Source organism: Myotis myotis, unplaced genomic scaffold (genome assembly GCF_014108235.1).
Source record: "Myotis myotis isolate mMyoMyo1 unplaced genomic scaffold, mMyoMyo1.p scaffold_m19_p_1, whole genome shotgun sequence".
Lineage (NCBI taxonomy): Eukaryota > Metazoa > Chordata > Mammalia > Chiroptera > Vespertilionidae > Myotis > Myotis myotis.
Window position 1 is genome coordinate 215,278,843 of NW_023416313.1, and position 24,276 is coordinate 215,303,118.

Below are 24,276 nucleotides of genomic sequence, written 5' to 3' on the forward strand. Positions count from 1 at the left end.
TAAAGCAGCCAGCAACATTATGCAAACGATGAGTGGGCCTGCATTTCAATAAAACTTTACTCACAAAAACAGGTGGTGAGTTGAATTTGGCCCAGAGATCATAGTGTGTAACCCATGATATAGAGAAAAACTTCAATGCCAACACAATATCTAGAAAATCTGAACAACCTGGGGCCATATCATAAAGAAACAAATAATCCTAGCCTTCAAAGCCTTCAGGACAACTGGCATTGCAGAGCAGCATGGCCCTTCATCCTATATAATAAATCCTATATAATAGATAATATGCAAATTGACCATCACTCCAACACACAATATGGCCACATCCATATGGTCACAAGATGGCTGGCAGGAGAGGGCAGTTAGGGGTGACTGGGCAAGCAAAGGAGGGCAGTTGGGGGCAACCAGGCCTGCAGGGGAGGGCAATTAGGGGTGACCAGGCCTGCAGGGTAGGACAGTTAGGGGTGACCAGGCCTGCAGGGTAGGACAGTTAGGGGTGACCAGGCCTGCAGGGGAGGGCAGTTAGGGGTGACCAGGCCAGCAGGGGAGGGCAGTTAGGGGCAATCAGGCCGGCAGGGGAGCAGTTAGGCGTCAATCAGGCTGGCAGGAGAGTGGTTAGGGGGTAATCAGGCTGGCAGGCAGAAGCAGTTACAGTGGTTCTCAACCTTCCTAATGCCGCGTCCCTTTAATACAGTTCCTCATGTTGTGGTGACCCCCAACCATAAAATTATTTTCGTTGCTACTTCATAACTGTAATTTTGCTACTGTTATGAATTGTAATGTAAATATCTGATATGCTGTATGTGTTTTCCGATGGTCACAACCCACAGGTTGAGAACCGCTGGTTAGGGGCAATCAGGCAGGCAGGCAGGCGAGCGGTTGGGAGCCAGCAGTCCTGGATTGTGAGAGGGATCCCAGATTGGAGCGGGTGCACACAGGGCTGAGGGACCACCCCCGCCCCTCTGTGCACGAATTTCGTGCAGCAAGCCTCTAATAAAATGTAAGCCATCTAAACAACCTGTGGAACATTAGAGTCTGATCCCCCAGTTTTATAGACAAAGAAATAAATTCTCAGAGAGGTTAAGAGACTTGCTGAAGGGCAAACAGCTAATTAACGATGAAACTGAAATGAGAACCAGAGTTTTTACTCCAAATTTAGAATTCTTTCCATTATTTCATGCCTATTATTTTAGCCTTCTCGGTAACAATGGGATGGAGGAAATGCTCATTTAATTAAAACACTACACCCTTGAGTCTGTTAAGATTCTGCAATCATGAAAGTGCACAGCTCCAGATATTTATAAAGATGATTTTGAATCATCAAGACAAAGGTTAAATTAGGTTTAATGTACTCAGAGAATCTAATTTAAGTAGTGCTAAAAAGAATACATTTTAAATAATTTAAAAAAATAATAACATATGTGGAAATTCTTATTCTCCTTGGTGGGTGGGAAAATGAGGTATCACTGTCCATTAGTATAAGAAGAAAAGCTTGCCTTCACATTTGATCAATGGAGCCTTGTTCATAAATTCTGACCAGTTCCAGGGCAGCCCAAGAATCACCAAGGGATTGGCAGGTCCCGGGTAATTTCTCAACGTGTGGGCACCCGTATTCATTCAATTACCTCACGTAACTGAACAACAAAAGCCATCCTCAGTCCTACCTGTGCCCCTCCTCTCTTTTCTATCATTAGCAGTGTCTTCTCCTTTTCTGAATTAATTAGGAAACAAAAATAGAAACCTGGATGTGTTTATAATGATTCGGAGCGCTGGTTAAACATGAAAGAACGAAGGTTGAGAACGCAGAGGTGACAAATTTTATTTCTGCGATGACACGTTAGAGTGGTCCTGCCAGCTGGCCCTGGCAGCAGCTGGAAGCACACACCTGTCTGCTTCGAAGTCTAAGAGGAAGGGGGAGCCGAAAAGGGCTCCAGGGCCAAGCGGCCTTCCATGCCCTGCAATTGAGCTCCAATGGCTCAGGGTCACGGAGCCCTGCTCTTCCAGGAAAGGTGCCGGACATAGGGAAAGGCAGGAGGCCACTTCCGTTTTTCTGACCCTAAAGCCCAGCCCGGCTCCGGTTTGGGGAGTTCCTATCTTCCAACCATCAGCTCTACAGGGAAAGGGCAAAGGGGGCGGGTCCCTATGGCTCCAGACTGCACACTTCCCAGTTTGACAGACCTGCCAAAGGAAATGAGAAGCGATAAGTGATTGGGCCCTGATTAGATCAGCCACCTTGGGAAAGGTGCTGAGACAGAGATATTTCACTGAAATAAGGAGAAACCTGGGAATAGATTTCTGCCAAGCAATCCCCACAGTAGATATGGTCTGAATTGGAAATGGATTTCATGGGCAGATAAAGTCTAATAAATGGCAGGTCACTCGAAGATCATATATCATCAAGTCTCAGACAGTGTCTGTGAAATTCGTTATCAATAATTGAACACCAGGAGAACCTAGCCCTTAGCAAATATTTAATTTCAAAACATACCTGCTGATTTACTCAGAGACAGCATCCATAGTATATTAAAAGTATATTACAAGAAGCCAGATGCCAATAAAGCTGCATTTAGGGAAAACCAGCCGCACTTGTTGCTCTCCGAATATTTCGTTAAAGAAGCGACGGGGCCCTCCAGCCAGTCCACTGGCAGTTTCTAAATTGCACCGGAGAAGAAAGGGAGGGAGCTCCCCCTCACACAGCACAGATATGTCCACACACCATTCCTGGGCCAAGCAATGAGCCCAATGCCATGTGGACAGGTACTGGGGGGCAAGAACTATGGGCCCGTCCGACACACTCTCCATGCTGGGGCGAAGGCTACAGGAAGAGGGGGCATCTGTATAAAGCAAGGTCTTAAGTAGCAACGAGGAGTTGTTCTTAAGGGGACAGGAGGCAGAGGGAAGTATCTCCATGGTTACTCATCGCAATTGCTGCTGATCTGAGCCACTCTCCCTGCAGCCCCCACCCAATCATTCTCTCCCCTCCAGAGAAGACCCTCTTCCTGGCTGGAAAGTGTCACCCCTTACTGTGGTCTCAGTGTTTGTGTCCCCTTCAAAATTCACACATTGGAATCCTAACCCCCAATGTGATGCTGTTAGGAGGTGGGGCCTCTGCAAGGTGATTAGGTCACAAGGGTGGAGCCCTCATGAATGGGATTAGTGCTCTTATGAAGGAGACCCCTTTCCGCCAGGTGAGGGTTCAACAAGAGGTCTGTGGCCTGGAAGAGGGCCCTCAGCCTACCATGCTGGCACCTTGATCTCAGACTTCCGCCTCCACGTGGTGAGAAATAAACTCCTGCTGTTTCTAGGCCACCCAGTCTGTGGTATTATTACAGCAGCCTGAATGGACTAAGACCCCATGGGCAGCTGGAGGCAGCAGCAAATATTCCAGAAAAATGGGATGTTTCTAAGGGAATGGTCGTTCATTTAACCAAGTTTAAAATGGAGGCATGGCCTCAACAAGGACAGATTAGTCCCACGGTAAACACCTCCCTAGTAAGGTTTTAGGTCTTCTTTGGGGTTGATAAAGACCTGGAATGGATATGTTTAGTGGCTGGCAGGGAGAGATGAAATAAATGAGAGAGATGAGATAGAGATAGAGAGGAAGGAAGGAAGGAAGGAAGGAAGGAAGGAAGGAAGGGAGGGAGGGAGGGAGGGAGGGAGGGAGGGAGGGAGGGAGGGAGGAAGGAAGGAAGGAAGGAAGGAAGGAAGGAAGGAAGGAAGGAAACCATAAGTGCCTGTAATCACCTTCTACCCAGAAAGCCTTGAGGAGATAATGAAGTCAGGGCTGGAGGGACCTAGCTGCCAGTCCCAGCTCTGCCATCCTGGGCCTATGGCCCCGGGTGTGACTCCACAGTTCTGAAGATCCCTTCCATTCTAGGGTGCTGGAACATGGCTCTTACCAGCTCTCAGCAAAGGCATTCCTACCCCCTCGCACGGGTGTTACAATGGAAAGCCTCTCCGATCATCCCAGGGGCAGAGCTAAAAGGAGAAAAGAAGGCTGGGCAACTGTCGGGAAACCTGGCTCCCAGAACCTCGCTGGGCTTATCTATATGTGCAAAGGTGGCTCAGACCTTCAGGGCCTCTCCCACTCTCAAAATCTCTTCCCTCTGAAATCCAGAATTGCCCTGACAGCCAGAAAACTGTGAATTTCTTAGTTCTGCCTGTAGTGCCTTTAAAGGGGCTGAAAGGATATACCAGCACTCTGATATAAAACACCCCCGCCCACACATACACCACCACCACCACCACCACCAGAGATTATTCTGTGCACAAATGCACCTCGCAAGGCCAGCCAGAGCTTACACAGAGGAGACAAGTAAAGAAATCACAACATCCTCAAAGCCAAACTGAGGTGCGGAGAGCAAAGTTAGACGATGAGGCCAAACCAGACGCAAAGTTTCTCCTTCGTAAACTACGAGCGTCCTCCGCCTCATCTTCCTGGGTAACACTCCTAACTCTCGGAGACATGCAGTGGCCAGCCCACCCAGGGGACCCCAGGAGATCGAGACTCCAGAGGGTCCCGGTTAAAATCCCTCTAGTGGGGACCGTGGAGGGACCTTGCCATTCTGGACAGGCTCGCAGGCCTGCTGGTCACCAACCATTTGACCCTTCAGAGTCACCATGAAGACAGCATGGAGGGGACTGGAATGTTTGTTTGGGATCACGCCCTGGCAGAGCTGGGAGGCCATGGTGGGGAAGGGTGAATGCTGGAATGCCAAAGGCCGGTCTTCTCTAATGCTCATGAGCTCTCTGAAAAGAAAAAAAAAGAAAAAAAAGAAAAAGAAAAAATCCCAGTCTGCAATTCATCCTTATAGCAAAGCGCAGCTCAAGAACACACAAACCACAAAATATGTGACAGTCAGCATTCCGGAACCAAAACTGCCATGTTCAGGCCCTTGGATCCTGCCTAGGGGCAGCTCCTTTTCTCTCTGGTGGCGTCCACCGATTCAAAATTCAACCTAGACACTCAGCTCAGAGGACAGCAATGTTCTCTCACAGCTGTTCCCTGCGCAGGGCTAATGACCCCAGACCGCGCTCTGTCTCCTTCTGGAAGCGCTAAGCAGTGCCTTGGCCACGTGATCAACCGGTCAGAGAAGTAATGCAGTTCACGATGCTCGGAAGGGGCTCCCAACTGCCCTCCCACTACCAAGGCAGCTTCGTGAAACTCTTCATTCAGCACAACCGGGAACCAACCAATCAACTCCCGGCTCTGAAGTCAGTGCAAGCGGGAGAGGGATCAGGGCTGACTTCTGCACCAGGTCTCACATTAGTGACTGCCACTCCTGACACCACAGCGACCCATCCTTGGTCCCTTCCGTTCGCCTCTGATGGCTCCCAAGTTAAATTTCCAGACACCATTTTAAGTCAACTCTGGGAGCCCTGGAGGAAAAAAAAATGTTACAAATATCAAAACGGCCATGTGTGCCAGCATTCAGCACTTTGTAGTACAATTTGGATTTCGTGCTTTAAGACCACTTTCTATCAACTAATTTAGAAAATTTCGCTTTAGCAGACTTAGCTGGCTGCCTTTCACTGCCAAACTAAATACTCCACTCTAAAATACACCCCTGCATACACATGTGATTTCTCCTTTTAGGCTAGGAATGTAATGTTGACATAAATGTCAAATAAAATTAATGAGAGAATGGCTCTCAAACGGTACTCCTGTGAAGGGAATTTGTTAAGACTGGGACCTTTGAGCCTATATATATATATATATAAAATTACATAACACTCAAATGAGGAAAGAGTCTGAATGTTAAGCTTTAGCGAATTTATCACCTTTGTCAGAAATGCTGTTACCTACCAAAAAATAAAAAAAGCTGGTTGCAAGTACATTAAGATGAAAATACCATCAGATTAGAAGTGCAGAGTCTGCCACAGCAAGCTTCCCTAGCATTAGCGGGGCGGCCCATCTGCTGGGTATCAAATCCTCCCTTTATCTATACAGAACGCAGATCCGATGTCTGCTGCTCTGCCTGAACACTTCCGCGATTGACTTTGCAAATGGACTTCCTCCCGCCCAACCCAGCTCCTTCCCCCACCCCTCATCCCCAACTGGCCACTTAGGAAGAGTAAAAATGGCAGTGAGAGCAATAACAGGTATTTCCACTCAACAGGCAAGGCACTGCATAGTAGCAGAGCGGCTGCCTCCATCCATACACTGATATAACCACTCTGTCTTTTATTTGTAGTCTCCAAAATCTTCCCCAAGTATGGGCAGAATCATGGAAAATCACTCTAATCATCGCAAAGAGCCCTGCTCCCAGTAAAGCAGCAAGTCTCCTGTCAAAGTAAAAGGCGTGGAGTAAAAGGTCCTAAAACACAGCGGAAATCTACATTTCCCCCCAGGCCAAGGGAAGTGGCCAGCAGGACCCACCTGCAGGTACAACAGTCACAATTATGCAGAGAACCTGCCAATGTCGGGGGTGAGCCGGCGCCTTAATGGGAGGAGTCTCACAGAAAATAGTCAGTGTTTTCGTTTTCACACTTGAGATTGAATTTTAAGGACTAGATACCACCCATCCCATTCCTTCTTCCTATACTGATCTCAAAATTTTGAAAATCCATGACGGTTTCCCTAAATAAAATGAGAAGGAACAGCCCGGCCTGTGTGGCTCAGTGGCTGAGCATCGACCTATGAACCAGGAGATAAAGGTTCGATTCCCGGTCAGGGCACATGCCTGGGTTTGAGGGCTCGATCCCCAGTGCGGGGTGTGCAGGAGGCAGCCGATCCATGATTCTCTCTCATCATTGATGTTTCTGTCTCTTTCTCCCTCTCCCTTCCTCTCTGAAATCAATAAAAAATATATTTTAAAAAATTAGAAGAAATTATTTCTTCCCAGTTACTTGGATACCTCCGTCTCCTGGAAAACTCCCAAAACAACAGCACACCAACCACGAAGGTCCTAGGAGGGATTCCTCCGGTGGCAGGAATCATAGACAACCTACAAATTCCTTCTGATGCTCGCACTCTTCAAACAGTCCGCAAAATCCACATATTCGGGGCAGTGCGAGAGCATCTCTAACTCACAGAGAAAGCACTTCACTATCAGCCTGGAACAGCCCACACTTCTGTTTACTATGAGCTAAGCCTCACCCTGGGTAATTTGAAATGTCTGCAGAGGACCCATCAACAGTCTCCATTTTCATTCTTCTCAGGGCAATCAGTTCACAACGAACAAATATGGAAATTTTTCTGAGGAGGAAATCCAACTACCAAAAATAACTCCTTCATAATTCATACGTGCAATCACAATGGTGATTAATAAAAACCTGAAACAGGTCCTAAAAGCCTAAAGCATTAATTACTCCATTAGATGTCAGGACTCTACGAAAACCTATGACAGCAGCAGGTTACTCGGACAAATTAAATCCTGTGAACTTAGGGCAGAAAAAGAGAAATCTTTACTTGGCGGATCTGCAGGCTGGTGGAGTGACCAGCCCAGGACTCTCAGGGCCTCGTATTTCAGCCTTGAAAGACATTATGAAACAGGCAAAAAAATGCCATTGCAATTAAATCTATGCTGGGACAAAAAGTAAAATTACATCCCTTAAAAGACCTACAATCAATGAACGATCCTGTTTACATTACGGGAAAACTGACTCTCCCTGAGTGTGTACTGTGGGGCCATAGTTAGCTGATCAATGAGATTCTTTCGGCTTCTGTGACACCACATGCCCAAATCTCCTTTAACTTCAATGAAATCTCCTTCTCAGTGACTTTTCCCAGGCATGTTTTCTTGGTCCAGCCTCTATATTTTAGTGCTCAGGGCTCTCACTTGGGCCCTCTTCTCTTCTCTGCCCTCTCTGTCTGAATAATCTTACCCACTGACACCTGTAGACACCACCTTCGTGCCAATGACTCCTCACTCACCCCCAACTCTAGATGTAAATAACCCAGCTGCCTCCTGACATCCCAACAGGCATTTCAGCCAGGCTCTCCAAACACAGCTCCCGATGGCCACCTCCCCGCTCCACGTCTTTCCAATCTCAGGAAATGACACTGCCTTCTGAGATCCTAAAATAATTCTCCGTTGCTCCTTTCCCCTCCCCCTCCACTTTCTATACATCAGCTTTACTTCCAAAATACATCCTAAGTCCTTCCACTCCCACCACTCCACTCTACCACTCTAGCCAAGCCCCTTCTCTCCCGCACTGTCATACTGTTCAACTGGTCTGTCTGCTTCCGTTCTCCATAGTATATCACAAACAAATAAAACAAAACAGAAACAAACAAAACATAGATATAAAGAACAAACTAATGGTTGCCAGAGGGATGGGCAGAAAAGCGAAAGAATTAAGAAGTACAAACTTCCAGTTGTTTGTTTTTAAATGTTTTTTTAATTGATTTCAGAGAGAGGAAGAGGGATAGAAACAGCAATGATGAGAGAGAATCCTTGATCAGCTGCCTCCCGCACACCCCACACTCGGGACTAAGGGCATGGGCGCCCTGACTGGGAATCGAACTGTGACCTTCTGGTTCATAGATGGGACGATCAACCACGGAACCACACAGGCTGGGCTAGAAATGAGTTCCTTAATCTCTCTTTCTCTCTCCCTACCTCCCTCCCTCCTTCCATCTCTCCCTCACTCCTCTCTCTAAATGAATGGAGAACATAGCCTCGGGTGAGGATTAAAAAACTATATATATATATATATTCCAGAGTTTAAAACATGCATCACTGACTTAATAGCTAATACAAATTAGTTTATTAGTTTCTAGACAATTTAAGGACTTTAGAGCAATTTAACTTCATTAATCTCTCCAGATTAAGTTCCAGTTTGAACATATACCTTTATTCCATATATATTTTAAACTCCATAGGAGATAATTATTTTATACAGTCAATATTTATTTATATTTAACTATATAATTATTATTTCTATTGATCTTCATGCCTTCCTACATCTCTGAGTTTCGATCTGGAATACTTTTCCTTCTGTCCAAATGATGCCCTTAAGTATTTCCTTTAGTACAAATCTGCTCATGATAATAAAAAGTGTTTACCTTTCTTCATTTTTGAGGAATCTTTCAGGCAGAGATAGAATTCATAGTTAACAGTTGTTTTCTTTTAGCAATTTGAAGATATTGTTCCATCTCCTTCGGATGTCTGTTATTTGAGTTGAAGAGTAAGTTGTCAATCTTATTGTTGCTCCTTTGAAGGCCAAACGTACCCACTCCTCTAGGCTTGACTGCTTTTCAGCTTTTCTCTGTTTTTGCTTTCAGAAAACTTACTATCCTGTTTATAGGTGAAGTTTCTTTGTATTGACCTGCTTGGTGTCCTAGGACTTCTTAATTCTGTGGCTTTGGTCATTTGTTAGTTTTTGAAAATTCTCAGCCATTTTTCCCAATTATTTTTTCTGTCCCATTTTTCTCCTCTCCTACAGAAACTCATGACATTTCTATTAAGACTTTCCACCATATTTTACATGTCTTTCAAAATCCTGTACTCATTTTCTATTATTTTGCCTCTCCATGCTTTATTTTGGGTATTTTCTTCTGTCCTATGTTCTAGTTCATTAACTCTTCAACTGCATCTACTCCATTTAACTCATAGCTTTATTAAAGTATAATTTCCACACCATAAAATTCACCTACTATAAATACACGCAATGGTTTCAGTATTTAATTCAATTGTGCAGTCTTAGATAATTTCCATCACCCTAAAAAGTTAATCTGTATTTTTCCAACCTAGTTCTTACTTCTAATTTTCAGTTCTATGGCAAATTTTTAAATCTTATCTTTTAATTCTTTGAATATATTTATCACAGTTATTTTAGAGACCATATATGATTAAATCCACCATCTGAATCCTTATAAGGTGTATCTCATTTGTCAATATTTCTCTTTATTTTTACTCATCTCTCATCATTTTCATTGGGTGACAGATATAGTACGTGAAAACCTCTAGTGATAACAAGATGTGCGTTTCTCCCAAGAGGCTTTTTACTTTGGCTTTTGGCAGGCACTTCAGCTGGGGACACTAATCTGAAAGTATTTGATTTTTGGCTTCAGTCCCTCTGAGAATTTTTCTATTTCTGGTTCATCTTGACTTAGGGTTCCAAATGGAAGTCTCAGTTGTTTATTAGGGCTTCTGCTTTTTGGCAGGTCCTGAATACAATTACCATGCTGCCAATACCATGAGTTTGTTGAAACTTCTCCTAAGTTTCTTAGCCACCACTTTCAGAATTGACAGTTATCTCAAGAATAAGATCCAGAAGCCAGGCTCTCCAGTTAGGGCTTTCCTCCTCTCAAATCTTAATGCCTCTCCAATGCTTCCAAACTGACGTTTTATTTTCATTTTCATTGTATGCAGCTTTTCTCAGCAATAGTTGGTCTGAACAAAGCTGATCTACTCTTGATAGACACACTGACTACCATTTTAAGCGCGGTGATGACAATCATACACACCAGGGCACTTTTGAAAAATGAAAGGAGGCACTCACCGTGAATAACAACAGTGGAGCAGTGGGCATAAACCAAGACTATCACAAGTCAGGATATATGGTCTCCCCAATAATAATGCAGGGAATACTTTGCTTAAAAAATACAAATTAACTTCAAAATCACACTGGCCACACCAAGAACATGGAAGTCTTGTCTCTTCCCCTTGTGGTGACTCAATTATTCGGCATTTAGGGTAGAATGAGCCCTGGCTCAATGGGGGAAGGAACCATTCAGTAGCTCACTGTATCGATAGAGCGAGTTAACTCTTCCATGCAACCTGCTAGTTCCTGGACTCTGTATCTCATTAAAGTCCTTGGCTGAGACTTGGTACCTCCAAAAGAGCAGCTTTTGGAAACGTTTCTAAACAAGAGAGAAATGTTTCTAAAAAGATAAGAGAGACGCCTTCGTGTTGAGAAGTGAACATAATTTCCAAAAAGAGCACTGTGTACTGTCCCTCCTGAACTTGATCTATTTTATTAGAAATGCTGTACCCTGCTCTCATCTGTCAGAAACCCTATGCCCTGTTCCATGAAGGAAACACCCTAACAAGTGGAGAGCTTGTCTGTCTTGGCTCTTGAGGAGCCAGACTGGCCACCTGAGTCGTCATCTGGAGCGGCCATTTTCAACCAGCACAAGAATTCCCAAAACATGCAATCCCTGACTATTCAGGCAGGGGCACTGACCTCTTTTCCCTTAGACTGTCAAATTGAAAAATGACAACCCTAGCTAGTTTGGCTCAGTAGATAGAGCGTCAGTCTGTTGACCGAAGGGTCCCAGGTTCGATTCTGGTCAAGGGCACATACCTCAGTTGCAGGCTCCTTCCCGGCCTCAGCCCTGGTTGGGGCTCATGCAGGAGGCAACCAATCGATGTCTTTCTCTCACATCGATGTTTCTCTCTGTCTTTCCCTCTCTCTCAAAATCAATGGAAAAATGTTCCCGGGTGAGGATTAAAAATAAAAAATGACAACAGCCAACACACAGTGGCTGTGTCCCCTGTGAATGAATCAAAATTATACCTATTTTCGTTAGATCAGCAAAAAGCGTGTTTTGGTGTGCCACAGAATTTTAGTAATTAGTCTATGTGCGCCCTGAGATGAAAGAGGTTGGAAATTGCTGATCTAGAGTGAAAGCCTCGGGCTGGAGAGCTATTCTCTGACCAATGCCAGAGCTAAGCCCAAGGAGATGCGCAAACAAAACATGGTCGATACCTAAATATAGACTCACCACATCTTGTACTTTGTAGCCTGACCATTTCTGGAATTTTGATGATCCTATCCAAGATACAACTCCCTGTGATTCATCTGCATATTTTAGATGGCTTGATTCAAAACAATGTTTTGTATATAAACAGCACAACATTTTTCCAAAACACGGGCTTTATCGGCATATAAAGTAATTTTCCACATGTACTGTGTTTGCATCCGAGCAGGTGGATAATAGATTAGCTACTAAGACGTTAGTAATCTATTATGGGATTTTCCCATCCACAACACAGTGTAGTCGAGAAAGAAAACCACTCAATGAAAAGAAAACAAACCACGATCCCAACAATTTAGCTCAGTCCCATATGTCATTCTCATTTACTAAGACCAATAGCAACATAAATTAAAAATGAAACATTGTGCCCTGGCTGGTGTGGTTCTGTTGGTTGGATGGAGCATTGTTCTATACACCAAAAGGTGGCAGTTTCAATTTCAGGTCAGGGCACATACCCAGGTTGCAGGTCCAATCCCCAGTCAGGGTACGTACAGGAGGCAACTAATCAATCTCGAATATCAATGTTTCTCTTTCTCTGTCTCTCTCTCTCTCTCTCTCTATCTACCTCTCTCTATCTGCACCTTCCCTCCCTCCCTCCCTTCTACTCTCTCTAAAAGTCAATGGAAAAAATATCCTTGGGTGAGGATTAACAATAAATAAATAGATAAATTGCAAACAGGATTAAACAGAGTAGATACAGGAAATGAAGAAGACAAAAAAATTACCTAGACTATAGCACATAAAGATATAGAGACAGAAAACATGAAAATGAGATTAAAACATAAAAAAGAGAACTAAAATCTAACATATACCTCATCTGAAATTCAAAAGTAAAAGAGAAGTATACAGAGCAGGGACAAATTCTGAGAATCTTCCACAAGTAGTGAAAAAAGCAATCCACAAAATCACTCACACACACACACACACATCACAAGGCAAAAAAATAATAATAAAGAAATTCATGCCCTGACTGTGTGGCTTGGTGGGAGCACTGCCCTGTACACAAAAAGGTCACATCGATGTGAGAGAGTCACATTGATTGGTCGCCTCCCACACACACCCTGACCTAGGCCGAGACATCAAACTTACAACTAAGGTACATGCCCATGGCTGGGAAGTGAACCCACGACCCTTTGGCCCATCGGCCCACACTCTAACCACTGAGCAAAACCGGGCCAGGATGAGATCACAGGTTTGATTCCCAGTCAAAGCACATACCTAAGTTGCTGGTTCTATCCCCAGTTGGGGGTGTAGAGGAGGCAAGCAGTTGATGTTTCACTCTCACATCAATGTTTCTCTAGCTCTCTATCTCTATTTCTCTTCTTCCTCTCTACAAAAATTAATAAATACATATCCTTGCTGAGAATTAAAAAATAAAAAAGAAATTCATATCTAGACAATTTACAATATACCAAAGACAAAAAGCAGCCATGAAGAATCTTAAAAAAAGAATACCTTCAGTGTCGAGTAACAATTAGACTTAACATTGGTTTCTCAGCAGCAGGAGCCAGAAAACAGTGGAACATCTTTAATGTGCCGAGAGAAAATAAGTAGAATTTTATACCTAGCAAAAATATTTTTATACCTAGCAAAACTATATTTTAAGAAAATAGAAAAAATAAAAATTTCCACCAAACAATAACCAAAATCGTTTTCCCTCAATTGATACTCACTAAATGAAATCTAAGAAGAAAAGTAATCTGAGGAGTAGGGATGTGGGAAGGTATTTTAAGGAAAGAAAGTTGTAAATATGTGGGTAAATCTGAATAAACATTTTTATTTTACAATGAGAATGTCTAACATGTGGGGCCTTAATTGTGGAGTGGGGGTCTCAGCTGGTTGGAGCATCGTCCCATACATAGGGACGATGATTCAAAAGGTCAAAGATTCGATTCCCATTCAGGGCACATACCTATGTTGTGGGTTTAATCCCTGGTCAGGGCACTTATGGGAGACAACCAATTGATGTTTCTCTCTCACATAGATATTTCTCTCCCTCTTTATCTCTCCCTCTCTCTCAAATCAATAAACATATCCTTGGGTAGGGATTAAAAAATGATAGAATAGAAGAGATCAAAGTGCTTCCCAGTGTAGCAATAATAATAATATATTGTGAAAGTTATGTTTCCGTTTTTACATGTTACTTAGTAAAAACGTTGTATAGCCTGTCCATGTCTACATATATCCTATGTGCTTACTAGAATCTCATGACAACATATGTGTATCTTACTGTGGGTCTTTGAAAACCACTAGATTAGACTATGTGATACAGGAGCCACAGCCTTCAACTGCTGGTACAGTAAGTCTTCAATATCATCAATAGGTTCTGTGACTTTAAGGGGAAAATGTTATAACAAAACCCTGTTTACCAAAGGCTAATCGATATAAACAAGAGTTAAGTTCCTAGGGCATCTCATCAACATTACATATGTTATCATGTTACAACAAAACGACTTTGAACAAAATGGTGTTATCCAAGAACCTGCTGTATAGAATAAGCAGTACCAATGGGCCAGAGACCTACTAGTAGTTCCTGAGAGCAGAGGCTAGCCGACCTAAGGAGCCTGAGTTTGCTCATCCTCCATAAGGAATAAAAGGAAGATGTGTGCTCGCCACCCCTTCCCACACACGCCACCACAGGCAAATAAGAGGACACCATGAAGGAAGGAATGGACATCGTTTTCCTAAGACACAATTATCTTAAGCAACTGTTTGGATTATCAAACTAAGTTTTAAAATGGATGGGATCAAAAGCGATGATTCTTTTCCCTGATAACCAATGGGTGTTTGCTGGAGAAGATCTGCTGGAGACAAAATGAACAAATTGCATATTCCCTGCACAGGGAGTTGCAGAGTGGCTGAAACAGGTGACTCCACAATGCGTGAAGAGAGGAAGACGAAGGCTGTGGTCAGGGGATGAGATGAACAAAGGCAGGAGCTGGAAGGAGCAAGGCCAGTTCAGAGACTCAGAAACAAATAAACTCTGACCAGCTCTGGGGGCATTCCCTGAGCACTAATGGGTGGGGCCAGATTAGGGAAGGTCTTGAATGTTAGACGGAGGAGGACAGACTTGGTAAGGTGAGCAACAGGGAGCTACCGTAAGTCCCAAATAGAGGCATGACAACAACATAATACAAAAGTAGCTGAAAACAATATAAGCTGTAACTACGTGCCAGGCTCTGTGCCAAGGGCCTTTCAGGGGCTTTCTGATTAGCCTTTGCAATAATCCCTTCAGGATTTCCACATTACTGAGTCTTAGGTTATGGTGAAACGCAAAACAAGTGGGTGCCCAAGTTTTCCAACCTGGGAAACAAGGACAATGGTTGAAACAAAGGAAAACAAACAGAAAGAAATGAATGCCCTCATCGAAAACTTCTGCCTGAATGTTTAGACTCTGAACTTACATCAATTTCTCTTATTCCCATTTTTCAGACTGAAAAACCACTGTCCCAGGATCTTCCTTCATTGTGACGTTTGGAGGACCAGCAAAAACAATTTTTCTCCTAACATGTCTCCAGTTCTGAGACTGTGGGGGGCGCTGAAGAGCAGAGGCTGATGGTAGGAGACGCTGAGGCCCTGACGTGCCTATGAGGCCTTCCTATCGTCCTGCACACCCGCCCGGCCTTCAACGGCAACCCACAGCATCAACAAGCCCCTGAGAACCTTCTCGGCCAAAGCCCCCTCTGCCAACTCGCCCACCACCCTGAGTGCTGGGAATCCAGGCCCCCTGAGAGCAGCCATCAACCGGCGACTGAAAGCGGCATGCGGTCTGTTGGACACAAGCTCTAGGCCAGCTGCAGGACGCCCGAGCTCCCCTGCACAGTGGTAACTGGCGAGTCACAGCACTATTGGATGCCTCTTTCTCATCTCCCACAGCCCCCTACTGGTGTCTTCCTGGGATTGTCTCCCAAGTAAATTACCTGCCCTGGATACCTCACAAGGTCAGCTTACAAACAAAAACAAGAGGCGCACACTCAGGGAGGAGCTCAGGGAAGGAGTGACTTCCCTTCCTCTACGTCAGCTTAAAATGTGAACTTCAAAAGAAGGATATTTAGGGGGGGAATGGGGAAATCTGTAATAGTGTCAACAATAAAAATAAAAATATTTTTAAAAGAATGATATATACAGTCTAAGAAGCCAATCAGAGCTATGGAGCAGATAGGATGTCTGGGAGTGATCTCTTCACCCTTATGTCCCGTTCACAGAGCACAGCTCCTAGTATGCCACAGGAGCTCAATAACTGTTCACGGAATGAGTTCACAGAGCACAGCTCCTAGTATGCCACAGGTGCTCAATAACTGTTCACGGAATGAGTTCACAGAGCACAGCTCCTAGTATGCCACAGGTGCTCAATAACTGTTCAAGGAATGAGTTCGCAGAGCACAGCTCCTAGTATGCCACAGGTGCTTTATAACTGTTCACGGAATGAGTTCGCAGAGCACAGCTCCTAGTATGCCACAGGAGCTCAATAACTGTTCACGGAATGAGTGGCTGGATGGTTAGTCTCCCCTAATGTGAAGATGTATCTTTGGCATGTCCCTAGATCAACTCTTTAAAATGATTGCATGCATGTGAAATCTGTGACAGCATGTATGTGAAATATGAATTAGTTCCATCAGATTCTGACCATTCTCACCTGAAGTCTTAAGAGAATGAGAAAGTGCTAGCACCGGCTTCACCAAAAATGTCTACCCTGTTCCCACTGCAGTTCCAACTGAACACAGGTATTCTAGGCACAGTGGGTTCCCCACTCGAGCACAAAAGCAGAGTTCCCTGCTTAGATGAGGAAGTCAAACTGACCTGCTCCACTGGGACTGTATAAATCCATTTGGGGAACCATTTTTCTGCCAAGGGCCGTTTGGATATTTATAACATCATTCACAGGCCATACAAAAGTATCCGCTTAAAAATTGGTCTGTTCTATTTGGTCAAACATTTGATTAACTCATCCCTAATGCCTTGGCAGGGCCAGACCAAATGACATGAGGCCCGTGGGCTGAACATTCCCCACCACTGATTTAGGAGTAAGGGAGACCCAAGAAGGGGATACTGGGTATCCTGCTAATCTGACAAACTAAGCCCATTTTTTTTATTCAGAAAGAAATCAAAGAGATGTCATTGTATCTGCACCCCTGAGTTTGTTGGGCAGTTCATACGAGGTATAAAACTGAATGTGGTGGAGGAAACCCGTTTCTGTGGATGCCACCAACAGAAAAACTAGAAGTAATATCTGAGCAACTCAGGAAAGTCAGATCCCGATGTGGTAAGGGCCTTTCATTGACCAGATAGGTGAATGTGCTCAGAGGTAGAGGAAGGGAAATGCAGAAGATGAAGATGATTTAAGGGAGATAATCACTAATGAGGGAACTAAAAAGTCCCTTCCATCACTAATGGTCAGATGGGAACACATAATGACGAGGAGCATAATCCTATTTCTTACCAGAATCACAACAAATTTTCCCCACCCAACATTGCCATTTTTCCCAGGAGGAGACTCCATTTTTAGCTTGGAAGGGGGAGTCATGGACCCTGGAACAGAAACAGAGGAATGGCTATGGGAGTTAGCAGGGTGGAAAATGCCTGGGATTTGGAGTCAGGGTGAGAACTACTTGGAACCAAAGAGTGTGGCTCTGAGAACATAGTTGCCTCCGTTTTTCATCTGTAAAATGGGATACTAATGTATATTATCATTACTTAGTAGTGGTGGTATATTAATACTAGGTTATTATAAGAATCAATTGAAATAATGTAGGAGCAGCACCAGACATAGGAAAGCCCCTTACCAGTGTGATGTGATTTTTCTAGATCACCCAACATTGCCAAACGTACCCAGAGTAATTTATTTCTGTTTCAAGAGACCATTCTAAATACTCAATCTAGTCCTAATATGACTGTCCTAATTTAGGCATGTATTCACTAGTCATTAAGCGGTCATTGTTTTCATTTGAAAGGCTGCAAAAAAAGTTAAGTTCACCTAATCAGAAAATCTCAGAGTGCGGAGAAATATCTGAGGTTACCTAACATCTAACCTTGTATAATATACTAAAATCCCTTCTCCAAGCAGGACTTGCTACTATCGGAATCTTAAGAAAATAACATCTGTGAAGGTACCGGAAAATAACTCCGTAAAACATCTGGAATCCTGCAAGAATCGGCAACTTCAGCAATGTCCCGGTAACTGGAATGCATGAGTTCCAAAACAAAAGTCCCTAAGAACATCAGAGTATAAACGCTCACTCAAGAAGAACCATGGGTCTATTGTCATGAATATACCTTGAGACAGCTCTATTTCAGGTGGGAGGAGGAATAAGATAGCTTTCAACAGCCTAAACAGGAAAACCTTATTCAACACGATTCAACAAATAAAAGTTAATCACAATCATTTTCATCCACTACCACAAGCAACTATTTTGTGCTTGTATTAGTTTCATCTTTGCAGAGGAAAGATTTTCTTTAAAAAAAAAAAAAAGAAAAAGTCCCCGCACAAGTTGTTGGAAGACCTCCTGGGACATTGCTTATTTTAATCACCATCTCTAACCCCACGCAGGTAACAGAAACAAGGCAAAGGCAGTGGAAATGACAGGAGAATGGAGTGAGGGGTCTGTACTTTCTCCTTCTACAAACGCCCCAACTGCACAGATTCCAGGAAACAACGCAGGGAGGTTGGCACGAGAAGCACAATGCTACTCTAGTTTGCCTGCCATCTCTGCAGACTTCTCCTCACCTCCGTAACGGTGCGTGGCTCAATGGTTGAGCATCCCACCCATGAACCAGGAGGTCATGGTTCAATTCCCGGGTCCAGGCACATGCCTGAGTTGTGGGCTGGATCCCTAGAGTGGTGCGTGCAGGAGGCAGTCAATCAATGCTTCTCTCTCATCGTTGATGTTTCTATCTTTCTCCCTCTCCTTTCCCCTCTGAAATCAATAAAAATATTTTTTTTTTAATCAAGAGTAGAGGGGATTCCTCTGTCTGCCACCCCTAGAAATCTTAATACTTGTAGTTTCTGGTATGTAAAATAGGAAGACCAAGCCCAATCCCAATACTGCCATTTTAGTCAATCTCATAATACTAGTAGAGGAGATAATTTGAATATCTGTATATATAAAAGCCTAAGCAACCATCTGACTGTTTGACGGTTTGCCTGGTAGCTATGGCGCGCAATGACCACCAGGGGGCAGATGCTCTGACCAGTAGAGGAGGGAGTCCAATTCCTCGTTGAATCGGCTGTGGGTTAGATTGCTGCTGGGGCACTATCAGCTCCAAATCTGCTTCATCCACACCCCGGACCCAGAGAGGAGGGAGGAGGGAGCCCGATTCCTCGCAGAATTGGCCGTGGGTTAGGTTGCCGCTAGGGCACTGTCGGCCCCAAATCTGCTTCACCCGCACCCCAGACCCAGAGAGAAGGGAGCCCAATTCTGGGGTGCATCACCCGAGGACTGCCCTCTTGCAACCCGGGACCCTCGGGAGATGTCGGAGTGCCAGTTTCGGCCCGATCCCTGCAGGCCAGGCCGAGGGACCCCACCGGTGCACGAATCCATGCACCGGGCCTCTAGTATTTGACAATATGCAAATAACAACTGTGTGTTATCATTTTACTCAACACTCAAAACACCAGTGAGTCTGCCAGGCAGATTACATGGTTTGGCAAACTTTCATGAATGACATTTAATATGAAATAACTTTCACTGACAGATAGGATAACAGGGATATAACATATCCTGAGGTGGTAAGAGAATAGATCCATGCATTTGAGTACAATCATAATCAACGGATCTCTAACACCTCCGTGCTGTTTCTGCGACTTGTAAGGAAAGGAGGCCCTGGTTTGTACGTAACCCCATAAGACATTCTTTGTCCTCCCTACTTATAGACTAGACCAGGGCTTTTTTCATGCTTATGCCCGGGCCAATCTTTCACTATCTACCTGCTAGCTTATTTTAACACATTGTGTTACATACCATTTTCCTGCTCACTCTGAAAACAAGCACCCTCTTAAATTGTCAAGACAAAAGTTCTCTCTGCAGCTAAGATGTTCCAGGACTCTGCAAGCCACTCCCTCCGGCCTTCTTTAGAGGATATTTTGGGCACTTTAAAAGCTTTTTGACTTGTGTCCAAAGCAGTCTTAGGGTATGTCCCAGGCACAGGAGGTGAAAGCAGGCTCTTGGTTCCCTCAAAGAAACTGTTTTCATTCCACTCATATATTAGAGTCTCACATCAGATTTCATTTGGTGCTAAATATCAATAAAAAAATGATGCCTTCAAAAGGGCGTAAACACCATAGCAACAACAAATGGTTCTCTCTCTCAGGTGCTCCTAACCCCCTCCCCAGGCTGCCCCTTCGGATGGAGGTTATGTGTCCTTTTTCCTTTAGAGAAGCTCACCCTACTTCTAAAATTTGAAACATATATGAATTAAAACAAATATATTTATATTTACAATATCCAAAAATAAGCCAGACTGTGGCACAATAAATCTTTTCAAAGTTAAGATTTGTTTCCTTATATGGACGCAAAACCCCACCCCAACCTCCAATTTCCAACCCTCCCCCAACATCAAGTTTTTGTCATCAGAAAAGAAGGCATATACCTGACAGGTAGTCTTTATGCATTTTTTTCCCCTTACGCTCAAAGAGAATGAAGCTGCCTCTCTCCCTTCACCTCTTCAGGTTAACCCAAAATCAAGACTGGCAATGTGGTTGGTATTCCAGACTAATTATTAGAAATTGGGCATCGCTCTCAAAAAATGCCTGCTACCATGCGTATGTGTGCGTCTGACAACTGAAAATGAGTTGGAACTTGAGTACCTTGTTAACGTGTATTGGTAAAAGACGTTGTACAGGGTAGCATAATGATCAGTTTTTCTGGTCCCAAAGTAAATAAATAAGTAAACAGACATGCCAAAGGTTTGAAGGGACTTAATGGAGCTCCGCAAAGTTCCTTTAGAAATGAAGTGTTCTGAGCAAACTGTCTGACCATGGAGAATGAAGGGAGATTCTAGAAACCAACAAATCCCATTCATTTCCTTCTGTTTGTAAAAACAAGCAACTGACAAGTTTCCTGCCAATGAACACAGTCACAGATAAGAAAGCTCCCTACAGGAAATCCTTTGCTCAAAGAGAACAGTTGTGCCATGAAACTTAACCTTTTCACCAAATCCATTAACTAGAGGACAACATGGGATCATGAAATATACCTAAATCACCCCAGCAATGTTAGGGTCCTCTCCACCTTCTCTCTCCCCCAATGCAATTAGTTGATGAAAACAAAGCAAATTTGCTGCTTTTTAAAAAGATCAGTGTTAATGAAATGCGATTTAAAACAGACCATTTTCAATTAAGAAAAAGCAATACAAGGCTCTAAATCATCATGATTGGAAGCTATTACTGAACGAAGACACAGAACTTAACATGTGAAGGCTACCATTGGAAAGATGAAAGGAATACAGGAAACGCATTGGCTCTATATTTAGAAGGTTCAGTGTTCATCCCCAAAGTCAACATTTAGGAGAAGGCCTCTTTGGTATCTGTCACTTAGCAAAGTGAAATGGGGGGGAAGGGGTGTCTCCAAACTTTTCTTTACTCCCCTCACTGCAACCAGTACCAACCAAGACACTGAAAATATTTACAACCTTGATTTGGGAGCACCTTTCAATTATCCTAAGAACTAAAGCATTCTTCTCTATTCACAAAAGAACAGGAAACTTTTCTAAGTTCACCAAATAATCATAGTTTCAGTTTTGAAACCATTCTTATTTCAATTTCGGTTTCCCCTTCCTGCATTGAGAACACCTCCCTTATCCTTCCCACAGCCCCAGGCATGGTCTCCATTTACCCCTGCAGTAGGCAGCCTTGGGGCCCGGTTCAAAAATGCCCAGGTTCTTGGAATTCAATTGTGAGAGTTCAACTCCGAACCCTCTTGCAAACGGAAGGTCTTCATTACACGTCCCCCAGGCGACTCTTCCTCCATAGGTATGTTACTAGTCTTCACAGCTCTAAAAAGAGTTTGGTTCTAGCAGGAGACAGACAAATCAATTTGATGCCACAATTAAGCGCTCCAATACCTTCCTGGCCTTTCCTTGCATAACTCAGAAGCAGCAAAATGCCAAGTAAGCACGTGTGTTCATCCTTGCTTTCAGGTCCCCCCCCCTCACATATTTTCAATAAAATAGTTATGAAATCTAGGAGGCTGCATTTTTGATTGTTGTTGTAAAATGACCTTGATTTGACAGGCACAGTCTCAGGTTTCAACAGATGCTGTGGGAAAGCTTACAGAGGCCAACATGTTCTCCAGGCATCTGTGATGACATGCAGGATTTTTTTTTAAGTGGTGGTTATGGGAGTCTATGTGTATGTATGGAGGGGGGGTACTCTTCTCAGTTTCCATGACAACCATGTCTCCACTCACGGTTATTAGATACCATCCACTTCCTGTGTCTAAATTTTTAAGCCAATCAGAAAAGTGTTTATACATTTAACAACTTATGGGACGCTGCTCCTTTAATTGAGGTGGTTTAAGGCTCAAATGGAGATATCCGCACCGGCCTCATAATTTTCCTCTTGTGGATATAATATTCCACGGTATTTACTAACCCATATTCTTAGAGGGTAAAGAGTGACCTTTTTTTCTTGGACTTGAAATGCATTCTCCTCAAACCAGACTTCACAATTCCTTATAATAGTGTGCAAGCCGATTTTGCCTGTTTGCTCTTCATTGTCTTTATGTTTCACTGTTGCAGACGGAAACTTAGTGCCTGCTCCAGGCCAGTGCACAGACACATTACCAAAGTCAAGCTACAGTTAAGCATCCCTCCGCGGATGGTACTATTTCAATATTCAGATTGAAAAAAAATGCGTAGGAAAAATTATCCTAAGTTGAATAACTTAGCATTCTACAACTCCTGAGAAGAAAAAACCATCTGGAAGGGACTGTAAAGTGATACGTCTCTACATGTAGGCTAGTCGCTGACATCTACAAAGAAATTTGCCACCAAAATGGCCTACTTTAATCTGCACAGAAATAAAGACAAAAAAATTAAACTTAAAGGCACCTCGAGCAAACGGCACCCGACTTAACAATCTGGCAGAAATCCGTGCACAAGGAGGCTCATCTGAATTTACAGGGTGGTTGTAAAAGAAGGTTTGGGGGTGGCTGTTTTCCCAAGTCTGGGTCTCCCGCAACCAATCAGTGTGAGAGTTCAAGTGAGCCCTAGTCACCGGTGCAGGCTCCCCAGCTCTGCACTCTCCGGGCTGCACTCCCCTCTGGAAGGCAGAGCTGGCGATCAATGAAAAGCAGGGAACAAAAGGCACAACACAGGCTCTCTTCCTCCGCTCGGGAAACGTTGCCCTCTTACCTCAAGGAGCCAGTCGCACCCTGCCCACCACAGCTCCACGCGGGAGCTCCCGGCAGCCCAGTCCTTGCAGTGGAGGCACATTTTACACTGGCAATCATGTGTCCCAACTGCTGGGGAACTCGTCACCTTAAGCACATCCTGTGACAGAGGGGCTCCGCGTTCCCAACCAGGGAAACTAATCCATGAAATCAGTGAACAATCCTCACCATTAGAAGCTGCCCAGGAAGAAGGTGTGCACCTTTCCCCAAATGTCATCCCGGGAGAATACACAAAGCCTGAGACATAGTCTCTCCAGCCTCCCCCGCCAGGCATCATGGTTTTCTCCTCAAAACAATGTTTCTCCAAAAGGAGAAACAGTCTGACTGCCCTCCAAGGAAACTCTCCATCCGGAGGTGTCACAGCAGCATAACCAGTTACAGTCTCGGAGAAGAGCTGGGACTGCCCACAGATTGGAGACTGTATAATTGATGGCAACACAGTTGCGACAGCAATGCTGGAAACTGCCCGAGCCCAACTCCACATTCACCTCGGCGGTTCCTTGAAAATAAAAGTAGCGCCCGGGGAGCCCACAAAAGTAAAGCCCAAGGAAGTAATTAACAGAATTACACCAATTACTTGAATTTTTAAAACGACCCATTTGTCTATTTTTTAAAAAAAAAAATTCTTTAAAAAACGACTAGCCACAAATTCCTGAGAAACTTTTTTTTTTTTAAATGAACTTACTTTTGAGACAAAACTAATGAAAATATGCAACTTGCCATCCCTGGATCGCTCCCCCATGGGCTGCGTGCTATCCATCAACCAAGCCAGGTGGAAATACGGGGCGGACACCTTAAAAAAATCAAAGGGTGCCCCCAAATGCAGCAGCCTGAGCAGCGAGGGCTGCTCGTGACAATGCTGAACCCGAGCAGAAGAGCAGGCGGCAGGAAATGAGCCCCATTGTCGTTACCTTCGATCGCCGGCCCCCCCGCGGCTTCTCGCGGCTGCATTGGGGGGCTGCGGCGGATGGACTCGCGGGTGGCCCACTGCCGGGTCGTGCCGTCTCCCGGCGGAGCTGCAGCCCAACGCGGCCGGAACCCCGGCTCCAGCCCCGGCGCCCGCCCGGGGTCGGCGGCGGCTCCTACCCGGCCCGGAGCCCCGCTGGGTCCTAGTGCGCGCCGGCCGGGGGCCGGGTCTGTGCCCGCATGTAAGGCAAGCAGGCTGCTCAGGAGAGCCGCGAA

General features: G+C 44.4%; 1 protein-coding gene across 2 annotated transcripts in view; it reads right to left on the reverse strand.

The window, feature by feature from the left end:
• The window catches only part of FOXN3 (forkhead box N3), a 369,468-nt gene extending 345,311 nt beyond the window's left edge, over positions 1-24,157 (reverse strand). The window contains exon 1 of one of the 2 annotated variants that reach the window (XM_036315184.1): positions 24,006-24,157. The gene's annotated coding sequence lies outside the window, so the exon portion shown is untranslated. Of the gene's footprint in view, positions 1-23,262; positions 23,279-24,005 lie in introns of those variants that run through there. The other variant, XM_036315194.1, reaches the window with a different exon arrangement.
• Between the last annotated feature and the right edge of the window lie 119 nt (positions 24,158-24,276).